Source organism: Lagenorhynchus albirostris, chromosome 4 (genome assembly GCF_949774975.1).
Source record: "Lagenorhynchus albirostris chromosome 4, mLagAlb1.1, whole genome shotgun sequence".
NCBI lineage: Eukaryota > Metazoa > Chordata > Mammalia > Artiodactyla > Delphinidae > Lagenorhynchus > Lagenorhynchus albirostris.
The window spans coordinates 67,892,998-67,916,419 of NC_083098.1; the positions used below are offsets into that span (position 1 = coordinate 67,892,998).

At 36.9% G+C, this 23,422-nt stretch overlaps 1 protein-coding gene across 9 annotated transcripts in view; it reads right to left on the reverse strand.

Moving 5' to 3' along the window:
• The window catches only part of ADGRL3 (adhesion G protein-coupled receptor L3), an 854,596-nt gene that overhangs the window by 326,641 nt on the left and 504,533 nt on the right, over positions 1-23,422 (reverse strand). The window lies entirely within an intron of this gene.

Consider the following 23,422-nt stretch of genomic DNA (forward strand, 5'->3'; position numbering starts at 1 on the left):
TGAATAAACATACCATTCCAAATTATAGACATAGGGAATACAATATTCATAATAATAACACAAATATTTTCCATGTGAAAGACAGGTTGGTAACTATAGATAGAAAGCTTTCAGATAGCTGGGATAGTCTCATTTATTAAATATTATAGTTTATATCACTATTTAACATAATAGTCTTGCTTTTTACCCATCTCAAAAATTGATGTCTTCAGAAGAAACTACTCTGTAATTCATTTCCTAAGGCCTAATATTTTCTATAAGTTGTCAGTATTATGAGAAATGTACTTCATGGGGTGACACATTAACAGGGAATGATCTCATTCTGAATAAACATATTTAGAATCTTTATTGAAGAAAGTTCTATTCCTCACACTCAACAATATTTTATATTATTGTGGAAAAATACCGTCTTTCAGAAAAATCTGTATCTGAAGGTTGATATAAATAATAAGCCACCTGCCCTGGGCTTTTCTGAAATTCCTAAGTGAGCCTTTCAACAAACTCTTAAAAGAATAAATTGGTATCCTCAAACACGTTATGGTTATGTATCTTTCAAATTAGATTCCATTATTATTTTAAGATATTGACTAATACAAGTCAGGGAAAATTCAGGGAAATTATAACATATTCATGAAACTCATCAAGCAGCATCTTCTTTATCTTATAAACATTTGTCTCATTGGAGACAATTTGCCTAGATCACAACAAGAGAAAAAAAAAGAATCAATGGGAAAAAAGAGTCAGGAAAGAATGGGTTCATAATACAAACTTTGAAAAAAAATCACAGATTTCAAGTGATACAAATTTAAGATAATTTCAGTGGAAGGGATAAATTGAGCTACTATGCACAATAAATAAAACTGCAGGAAATTTTTAAAACAAGGGAGAAATACCATTTTGGATAGTTACTTTTAGGTGAGATTTTTGTGCATTGACCTAAGCTCATGTCTTCAATTGTTGGCAAAATCACACTCATTTCTCTCCATTGACTTTTTTTGAAAGCTCAGTATCACACGTGTTAGAAGACAAAAATGGAATATATGAAAAGTTATGCTTAGGAAGTTGTAAATGGGGTTCTCTTTTTAAGATTCCTTATCTCATTAATTTACAAATCTTATTTTTAGCAATACTTCTAGGACTCTTAAGAGCTCTATGATACTTATACTGTTAAAATTTATCATCATCCTCAATTATGGATCTTTATCAAGTAACTGTAGTATTCACTGGACTGTATGCCTCATTATAGGTCAGTTAAAAGCTTTACCTAAGAGATGCACTTCATGCTATGGCAAGATTACTAACAAACCTGAGTTCAGACTGACAACTAGAAGAACCATAACTAAGCACCTTAAAAATTATTTAATCAGAAGAGCTTCAAGATGGCGGAAGAGGAAGACATGGAGATCACAGGACATATTTAGAGTGATGAAAGGGAAAAACCTACAACCAAGATTATTCTACCCAGCAAGGATCTCATTCACATTCGACGAAGAAACTAAAACATTTACAAAGCAAAAGCTAAGACAATTCAGCACCAGCAAACCAGCTTTACAACAAATGCTAAAGGAACTTCTCTAGGCAGGAAACACAAGAGAAGGAAAAGACCTACAAAAACAAACCCAAAACAATTAAGAAAATGGTAATAGGAACAAACATATAGATAATTACCTTAAGTATAAATGGATTAAATGCTCCAACTAAAAGACACAGACTGCCTGAATGGATATAAAACAAGACCCATACATATGCTGACTACAAGAGACCCAGTTCAGACCTAGGGACACAGACAGACTGAAAGTGAGGAGATGGAAAAAGATATTACATGCCAAAGAAAATCAAAAGAAAGCTGGAGTGGCAATCCTCATATCAGACAAGTAGACTTTAAAATAAAGACTATTAGAAGAGACAAAGAAGGACACTCCATAATGATCAAGGGATCAATCCAAGAAGAAGATATAAAAATAGTAAATATTTATGTTCCCAACATAGGAGCACCCCAGTACATAAGGCAAATATTAACAGCTATAAAAGGGGAAATCAACAGTAACACAATCATAGTAGGGGACTTTAAAACCCCGCTTTCACCAATGGACAGATCATCCAAAATGAAAATAAATAGGAAACACAAGCTTTTAATGATACATTAAACAAGATGGACTTAATTGACATTTATACGACATTCCATCCAAAAGCAACCAATACACTTTCTTTGCAAGTGCTCATGAAACATTCTCCAGGATAGACCATATCTTGGGTAACATATCAAGCCTTGGTAAATTTAATAAAATTGAAATCGTATCAAGTATCTTTTCTGACCACAACATTATGAGACTAGATATCAATTATAGGAAAAAAATATGTAAAAAATATAAACACATGGAGGCTAAGCAACTCACTACTTAATAACCAAGAGATCACTGAGGAAATCAAAGAGGAAATCAAAATATACCTAGAAACAAATGACAGTGAAAACACAACGACCCAAAACCTATGGGATGCAGCAAAAGCAGGTCTGAGAGGGAAGTTTACAGCAATAAAATCCTAACTCAAGAAACATCTCAAATAAACAATCAAACGTTACACCTAAAGAAATTAGAGAACAAAAAAAAAAAAAAACAAAGTTAGCAGTTAGCAGAAGGACAAACATCATAGAGATCAAATCAGAAATAAATGAAAAAGAAATGAAGGAAATGATAGCAAAGATCAATAAAACTAAAAGCTGGTTCTTTGAGAAGGTAAACAAAATTGATAAACCATTAGCCAGACTCATCAAGAAAAAAAGGGAGAAGACTCAAATCAATAGAGTTAGAAATGAAAAAGGAGACTAACAACTGACACTGCAGAAATACAAAGGATCATGAGAGATTACTACAAGCAACTCTATGCCAATAAAATGGACAACCTGGAAGAAATGGACACATTCTTAGAAATGCACAACCTTCTGAGACTGAACCAGGAAGAAACAGAGAATATGAACAGACCAACCACAAGCACTAAAATAGAAACTGTGATTAAAAATCTTCCAACAGACAAAACCCCAGGAGCAGATGGCTTCACAGGTGAATTCTATCAAATATTTAGAGAAGAGCTAACAGCTATTCTTCTCAAACTCTTTCAAAATATAGCAAAGGAAGGAGCACTCCCAAACTCATTCTAAGAGGTCACCATCACCCTGATTCCAAAACCAGAGAGAGATGTCACAAAGAAAGAAAACTACAGGTCTATATCACTGATGAACATAGATGCAAATATCCTCAACAAAATACTAGCAAACAGAATCCAACAGCACATTAAAAGGATCATACACCATGATCAAATGGGGTTTATCCCAGGAATGCAAGGATTCTTCAGTATATGCAAATCAATCAATGTGATACACCATATTAACAAATTGAAGGAGAAAAACCATATGATTATCTCAATAGATGCAGAAAAAGCTTCTGACAAAATTCAACATCCATTTATGATAAAAACCCTTCAGAAAGTAGACTTAGAGGGAACTTACCTCAACAAAATAAAGGCCGTATATGGCAAACCCACAGCCAACATCATTCTCAATGGTGAAAAATTGAAACCATTTCCTCTAAGATCAGGAACAAACCAGGGTTGCCCACTCTCACCACTATTATTCAACATAGTTTTGGAAGTTTTAGCCACAGCAATCAGAGAAGAGAAAGAAATAAAACGAATCCAAAACGGAAAAGAAGAAGTAAAGCTGTCACTGTTTGCAAATGACATGATACTATACATAGATAATCCTAAAGATGCTACCAGAAAACTACTAGAGCTAATCAATGAATTTGCTAAAGTAGCAAGATACAAAATTAATGCACAGAAATCTCTTGCATTCCTATACACTAATGATGAAAAATCTGAAAGTGAAATTAAGAAAACACCCCCATTTACCACTGCAACAAAAAGAATAAAATACCTAGCAATAAACTTACCTAAGGAGACAATAACCTGTATGCAGAAATCTATAAGACACTGATGAAAGAAATTAAAGATGATACAAATAGATGGAGAGATATACTATGTTCTTGGATTGGAAGAATTAACATTGTGAAAATGACTATACTACTTAAAGCAACCTACAGATTCAATGCAATCTCTATCAAACTACCACTGGCAGTTTTCTCAGAACTAGAACAAAAAATTGCACAATTTGTATGGAAACATAAATCACCCTGAATAGCCAAAGCAATCTTGAGAAAGCAAAAGAGAGCTGGAGGAATCAGCCTCCCTGACTTCAGACTAAACTACAAAGCTACAGTAATCAAGTAAGTATGGTACTGGCACAAAAATAAAAATATAGATTAATTGAACAGGATGGAAAGCCCAGAGTTAAACCCATGCACATATGGTCACCTTATCTTTGATAAAGGAGGTAAGAATATACAATGGAGAAGAGACACCCTCTTCAATAAGTGGTGCTGGGAAAACTGGACACGTACATCTAAAAGAATGAAATGAGAACACTCCCTAACACCATACACAAAAATAAACTCAAAATGGAATAAAGATCTAATTGTTAGGCCAGACACTATAAAACTCTTAGAGGAAAACATAGGCAAAACACTCTATGACATAAATCACAGCAAGATCCTTTTTGATCCACCTCCTAGAGAAATGGAAACAAAAACAAAAATAAACAATGGGACCTAATGAAACTTAAAATCTTATGCACAGCAAAGGAAACCATAAACAAAACGAAAAGACAACCCTCAAAATGGGAGAAAATATTTGCAAATGAAGCAACTGATAAAAGATTAATCTCCAAAATCTACAAGCAGCTCATGCAGCTCAGTATCAAAAAAACAAACAACCCAATCCATAAATGGGCAGCAGACCTAAATAGACATTTCTCCAAAGAAGATATACAGATTGCCAACAAACACATGAAAGAATGCTTAACATCACTAATCATTAGAGAAATGCAAATCAAAACTACAATAAGATATCGCCTCACACTGGTCACAATGGCCATCATCAAAAAATCTACAAACAATAAATGCTGGAGAGGGTGTGGAGAAAAGGGAACCCTCTTGCACTGTTGGTGGGAATGTAAATTGATACAGCCATTATGGAGAACAGTATGGAGGTTCCTGAGAAAACTACAAATAGAACTACCATACGACCCAGCATTCCCACTACTGGGCATATACCCTGAGAAAACCATCATTCAAAACGAGTCATGTACCACAATGATCATTGAAGCTCTATTTACAATACCAGGACATGGAAGCAACCTATGTGTCCATCGACAAATGAATGGATAATGAAGGTTAGGCACATACATACAATGGAATATTACTCAGCCATAAAATGAAACGAAATTGAGTTATTTGTAGTGAGGTGGATGGACCTAGATTCTATCATACAGAGTGAAGTAAGTGAGAAAGAGAAAAACAAATACCATATGCTAACACATATATATGGAATCTAAAAAAAAAAGGTTCTGAAGAACCTAGGGGCAGGACAGGAATAAAGACGCAGATGTACAGAATGGACTTGCGGACACGGGGAGGGGGAAGAGTAAGCTGGGACGAAGTGAGAGAGTGTTATGGATATATGTACACTACCAAATATAAAATAGATAGCTAGTGGTAAGCAGCTGCACAGCACCAGGAGATCAGCTCGGTGCTTTGTGACCACCTGGAGGGGTGGGATAGGGAGGGTGGGAGGGAGGGAGACACAAGAGGGTAGAGATATGGGGATATATGTATATGTATAACTGATTCACTTTGTTATAAAGCAGAAACTAACACACCATTGTAAAGCAATTAAATTATACTCCAGTAAAGATGTTAAAAAATTATTTAATCAAAAGCCAACTGTTAAAAAAGGTAACATAAAAGATTATACTAATGCCCATTAAAATAATGAATTTAATGTGATTTCAAAAGTGCAAAATTTTTTTTAATCAATAGTCTCAAAAGTTTGGACTTGAGGCCCATTTTACAATGAAGTTGGAAGTTTGGAGTGGAATCTTACACTAAAGTTGACATTTTTCAAGCACTAGCCTATAAAGGGATTTCTAGAACTAATTTCATTCCTTGAAATACCTCTAAATATATATCCTTTGAATTATATATGAAGGTATTTATATTCTACAACATAAAATGTACACTCACACAACTTTAGTCTTATTCCACATAAAATTCTTCAACTTAGATTGCAATTGCCCTAGCTTCTTGGTGATTAGTATTTCTCTCTCCAAGAAATATTTAATGAGGAAGATGGCATATATGGTAAAAAGTATTGATAAGGTATTTATTACAGTCTATAAATACTATTTTACAATTCAATGGACATTTTTATTTTTCCAACAATTTTACCTCTTTTTTTCTAAATTGTCATTAGGTAAAATTTAACTTTTAATTCTCTGGTCCTGGTCTAATGTGAAGAAATTGGCAGGAACTGTAGCATAAGTAAAGTGTGCCTCTGGTACTGCAGGTGACTCAAAATTAAGATTTATTAGGCAGTTGTACTTCGGAGAAAATTATTATGGTCTTGCCTATGTCGTGACTGGCTGTAGCCCATTCATCATTTATTTGCTAGTTTCAAGACTAAAGTAAAATATCCTATAATTTTAGTTGAAGTAAGTACACACAAATCAAACTCCCATAACAAAAACTGGCAAGGCAAACATGATTCGTCACTGAAAAGCTTAGTAACATTTAGGATTGGCCAGTCATTGCCCATCATCTAATTCTGATGCTAGAAGCTTCCCTCACCTGAAAAAACAAACAAAAAACATGCAAACAAACAAATTGCCTGCATACAGAAAACATGCTTACCACTGTATCCTTCACAAGTTCACAATGTCTGGCACATAATACACACTTGATGAACAGCTATTGAATTAATACAAAATCCACAGAGGTGATTAATTCTGCTTCTCGATATTTTAAGCATGTAGTAAAAAGAAAAACGTGGCAAAAGAGAATCTGGACTTGTTATATAGACTCATACGTGCAATACATATCTGCATGATGTCTTTCAATATTTTAATGCATGGGGAGGAAAGTAAAATTTATAAGCAGTTTGTTTCTTCAACTCATTAAATGTAAAACCAGAGCAAAAAAAAAAAAAAAAGGCAAAGAGGAAAAAGTATATGAATGGTTCCGAGGGTTATATTGGCAAGAAAAATTTGTTGCTATAAAACAGCCTGTGACAATCTAAAAACACAAGTGGAAAATACTCCCTTTACTCCTCTCTGTTATGAGATCATAAATAAATGAATTGTATGACAACTCTGCTAGGCCTTCTTTAGGACCTCTTGTCTTTACCCTGGTCCAATATCCTGAATTCCACATTATAGCTGTCCTTGTTCATGTCCAAATTTCCTTGGAACTAGTTTCTCTCCTTTTCTCTCTTCACTTTTAACTCCCAAACTATTTTCATTGTCCATTCAACCTCCATAAATATATTTATGTATTTCCTTAAAGTGATTTCCTTGTTGTCCTTTGTCCTCCTTAACATCTCAAGCTATATCCTGTGGTTAGAGTAAATGACAAATTCAGACTAAGCGTAATTGTATTCTGTATAAAAGGAAGAAACAGGGAAAAAAAAGAAGAGTAAATTTTCCCTTCATTCCCCAACAGTTCATAAAATAGATATAGTCATGTTATTGTTTAGAAAAATAAGATGTTATTAGTTCTATATTAGCTCTGCCCATATTTGTACCATATGCAATACTTTTGAATTGTGTTCCTTAATTAGAAAAGGTATGGATGAGAGAGCATATGCATGCATTGCCAAGTTTTTTTTAAGTTGTATTGCAAATTACAGAGAAATAAAATTGTTGCACGCCAAAAATTGTTAGAACTAAATTGCTATAACTAAGAACTATGAAATTGTCTCTAATTCTAATGTAGCTTAAAATTTCTTTTCTTTTAAACTGCAAGCCATACAACACATTTTCTATCTATGATTTAAAGGTTCCAAATGGGTAGAATGTTATAATACAATGATGCCTCTGGATCTCCGTAATATATAAATAAAAAGATACTTATGAGTAGCATAGGATAGTAATATTAAATAATTTATAAACAAATATTTTCATCATTGAAATGTAGTAGTTTTGTTTTTGCGGTACGCAGGCCTCTCACCGCTGTGGCCTCTCCCGTTGCGCTCCGGACGCGCAGGCTCAGCGGCCATGGCTCATGGGCCCAGCCGCTTCGCGGCACGCGGGATCCTCCCGGACCGGGACACGAACCCGCGTCCCCTGCATCGGTAGGTGGACCCCCAACCACTGCGCCACCAGGGAAGACCATGTAGTAGTATTTTGAACATAATTATTTTCTTGGTTACATTTGGCTTAGACTATGAAAATACATTTGGGTACACTTATCACAGGCCAGCTGAGCAGTTAAGGAGATGGCAGAAAGCCAAACTAAGTAAGAAGCAAATCAGTCTTTGATGAAAATTTGCCAGTGCATTACCTACAAACAAAATCATCTATAAGTGGATAACCAAAAGTTCACAGTAATATTTTATATCAGTATAGTACTAAGTAAACAAAATGTTTTCATATGAATCACTTGCTTTAATTCTTTAAACAACACTGTGATATGGTGCTAGTTACTACCATATCAGAGATAAGTCAACTGAAACTCAAAAGGATTTGACCCAGGTCAACACTGGTAGGTGGCAGAGTCCTATCATTTGTCTAATATCATACACTGGTTCTCACAACATGTAAACTCAATGAAACACAGTTTGTTGCATTCTTGCTCTCCGTTTCCTTTCTGTCACCAAATCCAAGCAGGAGTATACTTTAGAGGAGATAAATAACATAAATGGAAACTCCCTAAGCTCAGGCACTGTGTCTGTTATAAAAACTAACAATAATTAAGTATGTACCACATGCCACATATTGCATATGATACTAATTTAATTACCTCACAACAACCTTATGAGGTAGATATTCTCATTATCTTAAGTTTTCAAATGACAAAACAGGCACAAAGATGCATGGATCTTTTGTTAATAAGTAGCAGAGCTGGAATTCAAATCCAAGTTTTGATCTTATTCATCACTGCATCTTCAATGCCCAGCACACAGAAAGAGCTCAATTAATATTTCTTATGCCTTCATGCAATGATGAATTGCGCTGTGGTATTTTCAAAGAAAGGAACCGAATGTCATACTTTTCAGTGCTATCAAGCCTGAGAATGGTGATGCAATCCATATCTCCAGAGAAGATAAAATAATAGAAAAAATGGGTTCCTCATTTCTTGGTCAAGGAAACAAGATATTTCTTATCACCAGAAACAAACCAGTTCTGAATACCTCATGTCCTGTTAATTATTATTCTGAAGCAGAGAAAATTCTCTCTTCTTCCATTTCACATCCACCAAGAAAATACAGAAGCACTTCAATAAACAGAAATAAAAAGATCTATGAAGTTCATTAACTTTTTGGTATATTACATATCAAAAATTCTGACAGACATCTGTCTCTTTCAGTAAACAAAGTGCTAATCCTTTATTTAATGAAAGACAAGGGTAATCTCTGCAGCTAAATTATGTTTTTCAAATGATACCCATGCATCAGTGAAGAAAAGTGCCGCTCAAGCACCTTGTATTACAATGGCTTTACATAATGTGTTTCCAAAATTATCACCTCCTAATGAATTTCATCCTGGAGTGTGTAGACTGAAAATGTCAATAATTCATAAAATGCTTTCCCTAGTCCCATTATAATTTAAGCACTTAAATACAATATCTATAGATGCTACAGAAAATGAGACTGCCTTTTATTTTGTATTAACTTTCCATTCCATTGATGTATCTGTAAAATCTTTCAAACTGTTAATTTAGCCTTTTAAAAGAAAATGGTGCTATTAGTTGACTCCTTTGTGAATCTATTGGTAATAGCTTCTAGTGAAAATAGTAATTTTCAAAGTTATTATTGGTAACAGTTAAAGTCAACAACATATTTGGTTCATCTAAGATGTACCCTTGTCATAATGATTTGTCACCACTATGTAAAAACCATGTGGCATTTAGACTTGCTAAATAAAAAACAAAGGCAGAGTCCCCTCAGAGAGTACTAGACTATATATGCATATTTATATATTAGATCCGCTGACTGCATTTTTTATGTGCGAGGCCCTAAGAGCTGTGAATATAGAGATAACTAATAACAATCATAATACCTAACAGTTACTGAACATATACTCTGTGAATAGTCATCCAGTAGATCATTTTCTTTAATCCTCAGAGAAACTGGATTTGCTGGTACTATTATGAATATGTTACAAGGGAGGAACTGATCTCTGCCTTAGGGAAGCTTATAATAAGTGGTGATTTTCAGTTTACCAATAAGTGGTATTCAGTTTACCACCAGTAAGTTCCTTTTAAATGCTTTCAAAGGAGCTAGTATAAAAAGATTAAAAATAGACAAGAGGGCTTCCCTGGTGGCACAGTGGTTGAGAGTCCGCCTGCCGATGCAGGGGACACGGGTTCGTGCCCTGGTCTGGGAAGATCCCACATGCCGCGGAGCGGCTAGGCCTGTGAGCCATAGACGCTGAGCCTGCGTGTCCGGAACCTGTGCTCTGCAACGGGAGAGGCCACAACAGCGAGAGGCCTGCGTACCGCAAAAAAAAAAAAAAAAAAAAAGACAAGAATAGAAGTGAAAGGCAGAGAAAGGGGAATTGTTAAGAGAAGCTGAAGTTAGAAACACAAAGCATAACAGTTTGACTACCATCAAATTTCTTGTGGAAAATGTTATCCATTTGCTCTTGAGAAATATAGTTTTCACTGATGCCTATTACTAGGTTCTATGGCTGCAGCTCTGCATATCTAAAAAAATAAAATACTCAAAATGAATCTAAATAAAGTCCCAGATAGTTAGTAAATACCTTATAATTAATGTTCCCAGGGTTCTAGGGCTGAAAGTTCTTTTTAGGTATCTAGTCCCAGCCAGTATTTTACAAATTAGAAAAATGAAGCCAGAGAATTAATATAATAGCCCCAAATCAGTTTAATTTTTGAATTATGTTTTTTTTTTTTTTTGCCGTACGTGGGCCTCGCACTGTTGTGGCCTCTCCTGTTGCGGAGCACAGGCTCCAGACGTGCAGGCTCAGCGTCCATGGCTCACGGGCACAGCCGCTCCACGGCATGTGGGATCTTCCCGGACCGGGGCACGAACCCATGTTCCCTACATCGGCGGGCGGACTCTCAACCACTGCGGCACCAGGGAAGCCCTGAATTATGGTTTCAATAGTATTAAAAACAAATTATTAAGTAATGTGACTATTTTGAGACACTTAACAACTTTATGCATTGTGAGGGCAGAAATGGCTATCCTAATTTTATTGATGAGAAAAACCAGAAGCTGAAAGAAGTCAAGTTACTTTACTTTTGACTAAACATTATTCTTTCAGTCTTCACCAGAGCTCTTAAGATCTTGTGAATTATTCTTGGAACTGAAAATTTTTATCATCACTTGGTGCAAGAGAAAGGGACAACAAAACCCACAGTGACATTCAGTAAGGAAAAAAAGAAAACAACATTTTGAAGAATAGCTTAGGAATCTGAGGAGCTACTAGGTGCTAGGGTACTTTGTAGAACTCTTCCAAATATCCCAGCCAACCTGAACTAGATTCACTAGCCAAAGAGCAGAAAATATTTTGTATTCAGTAATAGCATAGATAATAATATAAATATGATTTTTGGAACTATAAACAAAAAAACAAAATTAATCTCAGAATCATTAGTAGAAAATATACACCAAAAATATCATATAGAAAAAGTGCTTCAGATGATTCTAATGTGCAGCCAAATTTAGGTGCCACTGCTTAAGCTTTTGAACCGCTGCTACATATTTTCACCTCATCTTCCTATGAGAATATCCAACTGTAGTTGTTTTTTTTTTCTTTTTTTTAACTGTCTTATTATAAGATTTACTGTCTTAAATAAGATTGAGAAATTAATGCTGAGCGGGACGAGGGGAAGATGGCGGGACGAGGGGAAGATGGTAGAACAAGGGGAAGATGGCGGAAGAGTAAGATGTGGAGAAAACCTTCCTCCGCACAGATACACCAGAAATACATCTACATGTGGAACAACTCCCACAGAACACCTACTGAACGCTGGCAGAAGACCTCAGACCTCCCCAAAGGCAAGAAACTCCCCACGTACCTGGGTAGGGCAAAAGAATAAAGTATAAACAGAGACAAAAGGATAGGGACGGGACCTGCACCAGTGGGAGGGAGCTGTGAAGGAGGAAAGGTTTCTACACACTAGGAAGCCCCTTCGTGAGTGGAGACTGTGGGTGGCGGAGGGGGGAAGCTTCGGAGCCGCGGAGGAGAGCACAGCAACAGGGGTGAGGAGAGAAAAGCGGAGAGATTCCCGCACAGAGGATCAGTGCCGACCAGCACTCACCAGCCCAAGAGGCTTGTCCGCTCACCTGCCGGGGCAGGCGGCGCTGCGAGCTGAGGCTCGGGCTTCTGTCAGAGCGCAGGGAAAGGACTGGGGTTGGCGGCGTGAACACAGCCTGCAGGGGGCTAGTGCACCACGGCTAGCTGGGAGGGAGTCCGGGGCAAAGTTTGGACCTGCCGAAGAGGCAAGAGACTTTTTTCTTCCCTCATTGTTTCCTGGTGCGCGAGGAGAGGGGATTAAGAGCGCTGCTTAAACGAGCTCCAGAGACGGGAGCGAGCCGCGGCTAAAGCACGGACCCCAGAGACAGTCATGAGACACTAAGGCTGCTGCTGCCGCCACCAAGAAGCCTGTGCGCGAGCACAGGTCACTATCCACACCCACCTTCCGGGGAGCCTGTGCAGCCCGCCACTGCCAGGATCCTGGGATCCAAGGACAACTTCCCCGGGAGAACGTACGGCGCGCCTCAGGCTGGTGCGACGTCACGTCGGCCTCTGCCGCCGCAGGCCCGCCCCGCACTGTGTGCCCCTCCCTACCCCCGGCGTGAGTCAGCCAGAGCCCCCAAAGCAGCTGCTCTTTTAACCCCGTCCTGTTTGAGCTAACAACAGACGCCCTCCGGTGACCTACACACAGAGGCGGGGCCAAATCCAAAGCTGAGTCCCTGGGAGCTGTGAGAACAAAGAAGAGAAAGGGAAATCTCTCCCAGCAGCCTCAGAAGCAGCGGATTAAAGTTCTCGCTGCATCTGTGGTACCCTGCATCTGTGGAATATATGAATAGACAACGTATCATCCCAAACTGAGGAGGTGGACTTGAATAGCAAGATTTATGATTTTTTCCCCTTTTCCTCTTTTTGTGAGTGCGTATGTGTATGCTTCTGTGTGAGATTTTGTCTATATAGCTTTACTTCCACCATTTGTCCTAGGGTTCTATCAGTCCATTTTTAAAAATTGTTTTCATAATAATTTTTTATTTTAATAACTTTATTATATTTTATCTTACTTTATCTTCTTTCTTTTTCTCTTTCCTTCCTTCCTCCCTCCCTCCCCCCCTCCCTCCTTTCTTTCTTTCTTTCTACTTCTGCTAATTCTTTCTTTCTACTTTTTCTCCTTTTTATTCTGAGCCATGTGGATGAAAGGCTCTTGGTGCTGCAGCCAGGAGTCAGTGCTGTGCCTCTGAGGTGGGAGAGCCAACTTCAGGACACTGGTCCACAAAAGACCTCCAAGCTCCACATAATATCAAAAGGAGAAAATTTCCCAGAGATCTCCATCTCAACACAAGCACCCAGCTTCACTCAACGGCCAGCAAGCTACAATGCTGGACACCTTATGTCAAACAACTAGCAAGACAGGAACACAACCCCACCCATTACCAGAGAGGATGCCTAAAATCAAAAGCCCACAGACACCCCAAAACACACCACCAGACGTGGACCTGCCAACCAGACAGACAAGATCCAGCCCCATCCACCAGAACACAGGCACTAGTTCCCTCGACCAGGAAGCCTACACAACCCACTGAACCAACCTTAGCCACTGGGGACAGACACCAAAAACAACGAGAACTATGAACCTGCAGCCTGCAAAAAGGAGACCCCAAACACAGTAAGCTAAGCAAAATGAGAAGACACAGATACACACAGCAGATGAAACAGCAAGATAAAAACCCACCAGACCTAACGAAGAGGAAATAGGCAGTCTACCTGAAAAAGAACTCAGAATAATGATAGTAAAGATGATCCAAAATCTTGGAAATAGAACAGACAAAATGTAAGAAACATTTAACAAAGACCTAGAAGAACGAAAGATGAAACAAACAATGATGAACAACACAATAAATGAAATTAAAAATTCTCTAGATGGGATCAATAGCAGAATTACTGAGGCAGAAGAACAGATAAGTGACCGGGAAGATAAAGTAGTGGAAATAACGACTGCAGAGCAGAATAAAGAAAAAAGAATGAAAAGAACTGAGGACAGTCTCAGAGACCTCTGGGACAACATTAAACACACCAACATTCGAATTACAGGGGTTCCAGAAGAAGAAGAGAAAAAGAAAGGGACTGAGAAAATATTTGAAGAGATTATAGTTGAAAACTTCCCTAATATGGGAAAGGAAACAGTTAATCAAGTCCAGGAAGCACAGAGAGTCCCATACAGGATAAATCCAACAAGAAATATGCCAAGAAACATATTAATCAAACTGTCAAAAATTAAATACAAAGAAAACATATTAAAAGCAGCAAGGGAAAAATAACACACAAGGGAATCCCCATAAGGTTAACAGCTGATCTTTCAGCAGAAACTCTGCAAGCCAGAAGGGACTGGCAGGACATATTTAAAGTGATGAAGGAGAAAAACCTGCAACCAAGATTACTCTACCCAGCACAGATCTCATTCAGATTTGATGGAGAAATTAAAACCTTTACAGGCAAGCAAAAGCTGAGACAGTTCAGCACCACCAAACCAACTTTACAACAAATGCTAAAGGAACTTCTCTAGGCAAGAAACACAAGAGAAGGAAAAGACCTACAATAACGAACACAAAACAATTTAGAAAATGGGAATACGAACATACATATCGATAATTACCTTAAATGTAAATGGACTAAATGCTCCCACCAAAAAACACAGATTGGCTGAATGGATAAAAAAACAAGACCCATATATTTGCTGTCTACAAGAGACCCACTTCAGACCTAGAGACACATACAGACTGAAAGTAAGGGGATGGAAAAAGATATTCCATGAAAATGGAAATCAAAAGAAAGCTGGAGTAGCAATTCTCATATCAGAAAAAATAGACCTTAAAATAAAGAATATTAGAAGACACAAAGAAGGACACTACATAATGATCAAGGGATCAATCCAAGAAGAAGATATAACAATTGTAAATATTTATGTACCCAACATAGGAGCACCTCAATACATAAGGCAAATACTAACAGCCATAAAAGGGGAAATCGACAGTAACACATTCACAGTAGGGGACTCTAACACCCCACTTTCACCATTGGACAGATCATCCAAAATGAAAATAAATAAGGAAACACAAGCTTTAAATGATACATTAAACAAGATGGACTTAATTGATATTTATAGGACATTCCATCCAAAAACAACAGCATACACATTTTTCTCAAGTGCTCATGGAATATTCTCCAGGATAGATCATATCTTGGGTCAAAAATCAAGCCTCAGTAAATTTAAGAAAATTGAAATTGTATCAAGTATCTTTTCCAAACACAATGCTATGAGACTAGATATCAATTACAGGAAAAGCTCTGTAAAAAATACAAACACATGGAGGCTAAACAATAAACTACTTAATAAGGAAGTGATCACTGAAGAAATCAAAGAGGAAATAAAAAAATACCTAGAAAGAAATGACAATGGAGACATGACGACCCAAAACCTATGGGATGTAGCAAAAGCAGTTCTAAGAGGGAAGTTTATAGCAATACAATCCTACCTTAAGAAACAGGAAACATCTCGAATAAACAACCTAACCTTGCACCTAGAGCAATTAGAGAAAGAAGAACAAAAAAACCCAAAGTTAGTGGAAGGAAAGAAATCATAAAACTCAGATCATAAATAAATGAAAAAGAAATGAAGGAAACGATAGCAAAGATCAATAAAACTAAAAGCTGGTTCTTTGAGAAGATAAACAAAATTGATAAATCATTAGCCAGACTCATCAAGAAAAAAAGGGAGAAGACTCAAATCAATAGAATTAGAAATGAAAAAGGAGAAGTAACAACTGACACTGCAGAAATACAAAAGATCATGAGGGGCTTCCCTGGTGGTGCAGTGGTTGAGAGTCCACCTGCTTATGCAGGCAACACGTGTTCGTGCCCCAGTCCTGGAAGATCCCACATACCGCAGAGCAGCTAGGTCCATGAGCTATGGCCGCTGCGCCTGCACGTCCAGAGCCTGTGCTCCACAACGGGAGAGACCACAACAGTGAGAGGCCCGCGTATCGCAAGGAAAAAAATAAAAGATCATGAGAGATTACTACAAGAAACTCTATGCCAATAAAATGGACAACCTGGAAGAAATGGACACATTCTTAGAAATGCACAACCTGCCAAGACTGAACCAGGAAGAAATAGAAAATATGAACAGACCAATCACAAGCACTGAAATTGAAACTGTGATTAAAAATCTTCCAACAAACAAAAGCCCAGGACCAGATGGCTTCACAGGCAAATTCTATCAAACATTTAGCGACGAGCTAACATCTATCCTTCTCAAACTCTTCCAAAATATAGCAGAGGGAGGAACACTCACAAACTCATTCTACGAAGCCACCATCACCTTGATACCAAAACCAGACATGGATGTCACAAAGAAAGAAAACTACAGGCCAATATCACTGATGAACATAGATGCAAAAATCCTCAACAAGATACTAGCAAACAGAATCCAACAGCACATTAAAAGGAACATACACCATGATCAAGTGGGCTTTATTCCAGGAATGCAAGGATTCTTCAATATACGCAAATCAATCAATATGATAAACCATATTAACAAATTGAAGGAGAAAAACCATATGATCATCTCAATAGATGCAGAGAAAGCTTTCGACAAAAATTCAACACCCATTTATGATAAAAACTCTGCAGTAAGTACGCATAGAGGGAACTTTCCTCAACATAATAAAGGCCATATATGACAAACCCACAGCCAACATCGTCCTCAACGGTGAAAAACTGAAAGCATTTCCACTAAGATCAGGAACAAGACAAGGTTGCCCACTCTCACCACTCTTATTCAACATCGTTTTGGAAGTTTTAGCAATAGCAATCAGAGAAGAAAAGGAAATAAAAGGAACCCAAATCGGAGAAGAAGCAGTAAAGCTGTCACTGTTTGCAGATGACATGATACTATACATAGAGAATCCTAAAGATGCTACCAGAAAACTACTAGAGCTAATCAATGAATTTGGTAAAGTAGCAGGATACAAAATTAATGCACAGAAATCTTGTGCACTCCTATACACCAATAATGAAAAATCTGAAAGTGAAATCAAGAAAACACTCCCATTTATCACTGCAACAAAAAGAATAAAATATCGAGGAATAAACCTACCTAAGGAGACAAAAGACCTGTATGCAGAAAATTATAAGACACTGATGAAAGAAATTAAAGATGATACAAATAGATGGAGAGATATACCATGTTCTTGGATTGGAAAAATCAACATTGTGAAAATGACTCTACTACCCAAAGCAATCTACAGATTCAATGCAATCCCTATCAAACTACCAATGGCATTTTTCACAGAACTAGAACAAAAAAATTCACAATTTGTATGGAAACACAAAAGACCGTGAATAGCCAAAGCAATCTTGAGAAAGAAAAACGGAGCTGGAGAAATCAGGCTTCCTGACTTCAGGCTATACTACAAAGCTACAGTAATCAAGACAGTACGGTACTGGCACAAAAACAGAAATATAGATCAATGGAACAGAATGAAATCCCAGAGATAAACCCACACACATATGGTCACCTTATCTTTGATAAAGGAGGCAGGAATGTACAGTGGAGAAAGGACAGCTTCTTCAAAAAGTGGTGCTGGGAAAACTGGACAGGTACATGTAAAAGTATGAGATTAGAACACTCCCTAACACCATACACAAAACTAAGCTCAAAATGGATTAAAGACCTAAATGTAAGGCCAGAAACTATCAAACTCTTAGAGGAAAACATGGGCAGAACACTCTATGACATAAATCACAGCAAGATCCTTTTTGACCCACCTCCTAGAGAAATGGAAATAAAAAGAAAAATAAACAAATGGGACCTAATGAAACTTCAAAGCTTTTGCACAACAAAGGAAACCATAAACAAAACCAAAAGATAACCCTCAGAATGGGAGAAAATATTTGCAAATGAAGCATCTGACAAGGGATTCATCTCCAAAATTTACAAGCAGCTCATGCAGCTCAATAACAAAAAAACAAAGAACCCAATCCAAAAATGGGCAGAAGACCTAAATAGACATTTCTCCAAAGAAGATATACAGACTGCCAACAAACACATGAAAGAATGCTCAACATCATTAATTAGAGAAATGCAAATCAAAACTACAATGAGATATCATCTCATACCAGTCAGAATGGCCATCATCAAAAAATCTAGAAACAATAAATGCTGGAGAGGGTGTGGAGAAAAGGGAACACTCTTGCACTGCTGGTGGGAATGTGAACTGGTACAGCCATTATGGAGAACAGTATTGCAGGTTCCTTAAAAAACTACAAATAGAACTACCATATGACCCAGCAATCCCACTACTAGGCATATACCCAGAGGAAACCATAATTCAAAAAGAGTCATGTACCAAAATGTTCATTGCAGCTCTATTTACAATAGCCCAGATAGGGAAACAACCTAAGTGTCCATCATCGGATGAATGGATAAAGAAGATGTGGCACATACATACAATGGAATATTACTCAGCCATAAAAAGAAACGAAATTGAGCTATTTGTAATGAGGTGGATAGACCTAGAGTCTGTCATAAAGAGTGAAGTAAGTCAGAAGGAGAAAGACAAATACCGTATGCTAACACATATATATGGAATTTAAGAAAAAAAAATGTCATGAAGAACCTAGGGGTAAGAGGAATAAAGACACAGACCTACTAGAGAATGGACTTGAGGATATGGGGAGGGGGAAGGGTAAGCTGTGACAAAGCAAGAGAGAGGCATGGACATATATACACTCCCAAATGTAAGGCAGATAGCTAGTGGGAAGCAGCCGCATAGCACCGGCAGATCAGCTCGGTGCTTTGTGACCGCCTGGAGGGGTGGGATAGGGAGGGTGGGAGGGAGGGAGACGCAAGAGGGAAGAGCTGGGAACATATGTATATGTATAACTGATTCACTTTGTTATAAAGCAGAAACTAACATACCATTGTAAAGCAATTATGCTCTAATAAAGATGTAAAAATAATTAATTAATGCTGAAAAAAAAAGATTGAATGTACAGAAAATCCTGCTAGTCCATCTGGTATAGCTGGATACTTAGAATAATATCTTTAAGATATATACCATTTAAGTATTGTGACTGGCCTTTTTAAAATAATATATATATATTATATATATATCATATACACATCAATTGAATCTCTTGAAAGTAGATTTAAGATCATTGCTTATTTAGATTTTGGCATTTGATAAAGTTAAGATGCTAATACCAATTCATCTGAATAAATTTCAGGTGTTTAGATGCATTGCTATAAATTTCCAAAAATGTGTTCTTTTTTAAAAAAAATTTTATTGGTATACAGTTGATTTGCAATGTTGTGTTAGTTTCAGGTGTACAGCAAAGTCAATCAGTTATACATATTCATATATCCACTCTTTTTTAGATTGTTTTCCCCTATAGGATATTATAGATTATTGAGTAGAGTTCCCTGTAATATACAGTAGTTCCTTATTAGTTATCTATTTTATATATAGTAGTGTGTATATGTCAATCCCAGTCTCCCAATTTATCCCTCCCCCTCTTACCCCCTGGTAACCATAAGTTTGTTTTCTACATCTGTAACTCTATTTCTGATTTGTACATAAGTTCATTTGTACCTTATTATTTTTTAAGATTTCACATATAAGCAATATCATATGATATTTATCTTTCTCTGGCTGACTTACTTCACTCAGTATCACAATCTCTAGATCATGTTGCTGTAAATGGCATTATTTCGTTTTTTTTTAATGGCTAAGTAATATTCCATTGTATATATGTACCATATCTTCTTTATCCATTCCTCTGTCAATGGATATTTAGGCTACTTCCATGTGCTGGCTATTGCAAATAGTGCTGCAATGAACATTGGGGTGCATGTATCTTTTCAAATTATGATTTTCTCTGGATATATGCCTAGGAGTGGAATTGCTTGATCATATGGTATCTGTATTTTTAGTTTTTTAAGGAACCTTCATACTGTTCTCCATAGTGGCTGTACCGATTTACGTTCTCACCAACAGTGTAGGAAGGTTCCCTTTTCTCCACATCGTTTTCAGCACTTATTGTTTGTAGATTTTTTGATGATGGCCATTCTGAAGTGTGTGAGGTGATACCTCCTTGTAAGTTTGATTTGCATTTCTCTAAGAATTAGTGATGTTGAACATTTTTTCATGTGCTTTTTAGCCATTTGTATGTCTTCTTTGGAGAAATGCCTATTTAGATCTTCTGCCCATTTTTTGATTGGGTTATTTGTTTTTTTGATATTGAGCTTCATGAGCTGTTTGTATGTTTTGCATCACGTCAAAAACAATAAAATACCTACGAATAAACTTGTCTAAGGACCAAAAGACCTGTACTCAGAAAACTATAAGACACTGATGAAAGAAATCAAAGATGACACAAACAGAGAGATATACCATGTTCTTGGATTGGAAGAATCGATATTATGAAAATGACTATCCTACCCAAAGCAGTATACAGATTCATTGCAATCCCTATCAAATTACCAATGGCATTTTTCACAGAATTAGAATAAAAAATCTTACAATTTGCATGGAAACGCAAAAGACCACAAATAGGCAAAACAATCTTGAGAAGGAAAATCAGAGCTGGAGGAATCAGGCTCCTTGACTTAAGACTATACTACAGAGCCACAGTCATCAAAACTAGTACTGGCACAAAAACAGAAATATAGATCAGTGGAACAGGATAGAAAGCCCAGAGATAAACCCACACACCTACGGTCACCTAATCTATGACAAAGGAGGCAAGAATATACAATGAGGAAAAGACAGTCCCTTCAGTAAGTGGTGCTGGGAAAACTGGACAGCTACATGTAAATGGACGAAATTAGAACACTCCCTAACACCATACACAAAAATAAACTCAAAATGGATTAAAGACCTAAATGTAAGGCCAGATACTATAAAACTCTTAGAGGAAAACACATGCAGAACACTCTTTGACATAAATCTCAGCAAGATCTTTTTCCATCCACCTCCTACAGTAATGAAAATAAAAACAAAAATAAACAAATGGGACCTAATGAAACTTAAAAGCTTTTGCACAGCAAAGGAAACCATAAACAAAACGAAAGGACAACCCTAGAATGGGAGAAAATATTTGCAAATGAAGCAAGTAACAAGGGATTAACCTCCAAAAATGTTTTCTTTATAACATTTTTCCAATTTTGTACCTTACTGATTCTACATGTTAACCATATTCTTCACAGTGTTTTATTCATTTTACTTCATATACTCCACACCTATATTTATTTTTCAACTTTTACTCACTCTGTAGCCCCTACTTAGAATGCCTCACACCTTATATCCCAGTTAAGCCAAACCCTATCTTTAGGTTCTAAATTATTCCTTCATGAACACTACTTTATTTTCCAGCTCCATAATGAATAACTGCATAATTCCAACACAGTTTATGGAGGAGGGGGATTTCCACAATGTCCCAGTCCAGAGATTGGCAAACTTTCTGCAAAAGGCCAGATAGTAAATAATTTAGGTTTTGTGAGCCACATACAAGCTGTGTCACACAGTTGTCTTCTTCTTTCTCTCTTTTTAAACAACTCTTTAAGAATGTAAAAGATACTCTTAGCTCATGGGCCAATACATAAACAACCCACTGGATGTTTATCCCTTGGCCATAGTTTGCTAATATCTATTCTACTTAATTACATTTATATGGTCTCATTTACAGTTTACAGTCTCATTTGCAGTTGAGATTACAGTTGAGATGGATCTCATTTATTCTCCTGGACCTTGGTATTTTAGCCTTCTATCCTTCTTCTGGAAGCACAGTTGACCCTTGAACAATGTGAGTTTGAACTGTGCAGGTCCACTTATACACAGATATATTTCAATAGTAAATACTACAGTACTACACGGTCCATGGTTGGTTGAATCAGTGGATACGGAGGAACAACTATAAGTTATACTCAGAGTAACCCTTAAGTTGTTCAAGGATCAACTGTACTAAGAGGTTCTTGAAGGCAAGGAAATCTGTATCATTCACTCAGGCATTATAAGATTCTAAATGTCTTGTATAACTGCTGGTCAATAAATGTTGGCACTGACATGCTTTTAAAATCACAGGCAAATGGCTCCAAATATGAACTTGGTATGGTTTATTTCATAATGTGAACAAAAGAGAAGGTGACAAATCTTACAGATGGCAAAGTACTTTTGGTAAACAGGCCCATAAAATCCCACTTAGGTACTACTTCTAATCTCTCTATAATGGAGTCCATTGTAGCTCTCACTATCTACTTAAACAACTGCACACTGCAAAATATTTCTTCTACGATCAATTGCTAAGAAAGATTTTGTAATCCCTGTGGAATTTCTCCTTAAGAATGTTGAAACTTACATTATTTTTAGATTTTTTATGTTTAGTTAACATTTATGCTATGTCAGGCTACTTGCCGAATACTTTATCTGTATTATCTTATTTAATCCTCACAACAACCCTGTTGAGAATGTTGTCACTGCTATACAGATGAGGAGTTCAGAGTCCATATAATTAGCAATTAGTAGAGCTGCTATTTGAACTTCTGAGCCTGCACTCTTAACCTCTGTGCTACACTCTCTGGCAAACAAGAAGGTGATGATGAAAATAATGAGTACAACTAATATTATCTGAGTGCTTACTAATTACTAGGTGGTCTACTGTTTAAAATAATTTACATATACTATTCACATAATAGTCACATTACCATTATAAAGTGGACAGTATTATTATTTCCATATTACAGAAAAGGAAACTAGATGCAGATAAGTTAAATAAATAGTAAATGGCAGACCCAGGATCCAATGCCAGGCCTCTGACACAAGAACCCAAGTGCTAAACCAGTATCTTTCAAGTGCAAGCTACTATTGTTGAATAATTTCATCAGCTGAGTGAGGAACAGAGTCTCAGCTATCCCTATTACTTTCTAAATGCCAATAGTGCTTTATCCACTAAATTATATTTATCAGGCATAGGAAATGAGTTGATGGCATGATCACAAGGAAAATATCTGATTGTGATTTCAACAAACAAAACCTTTTA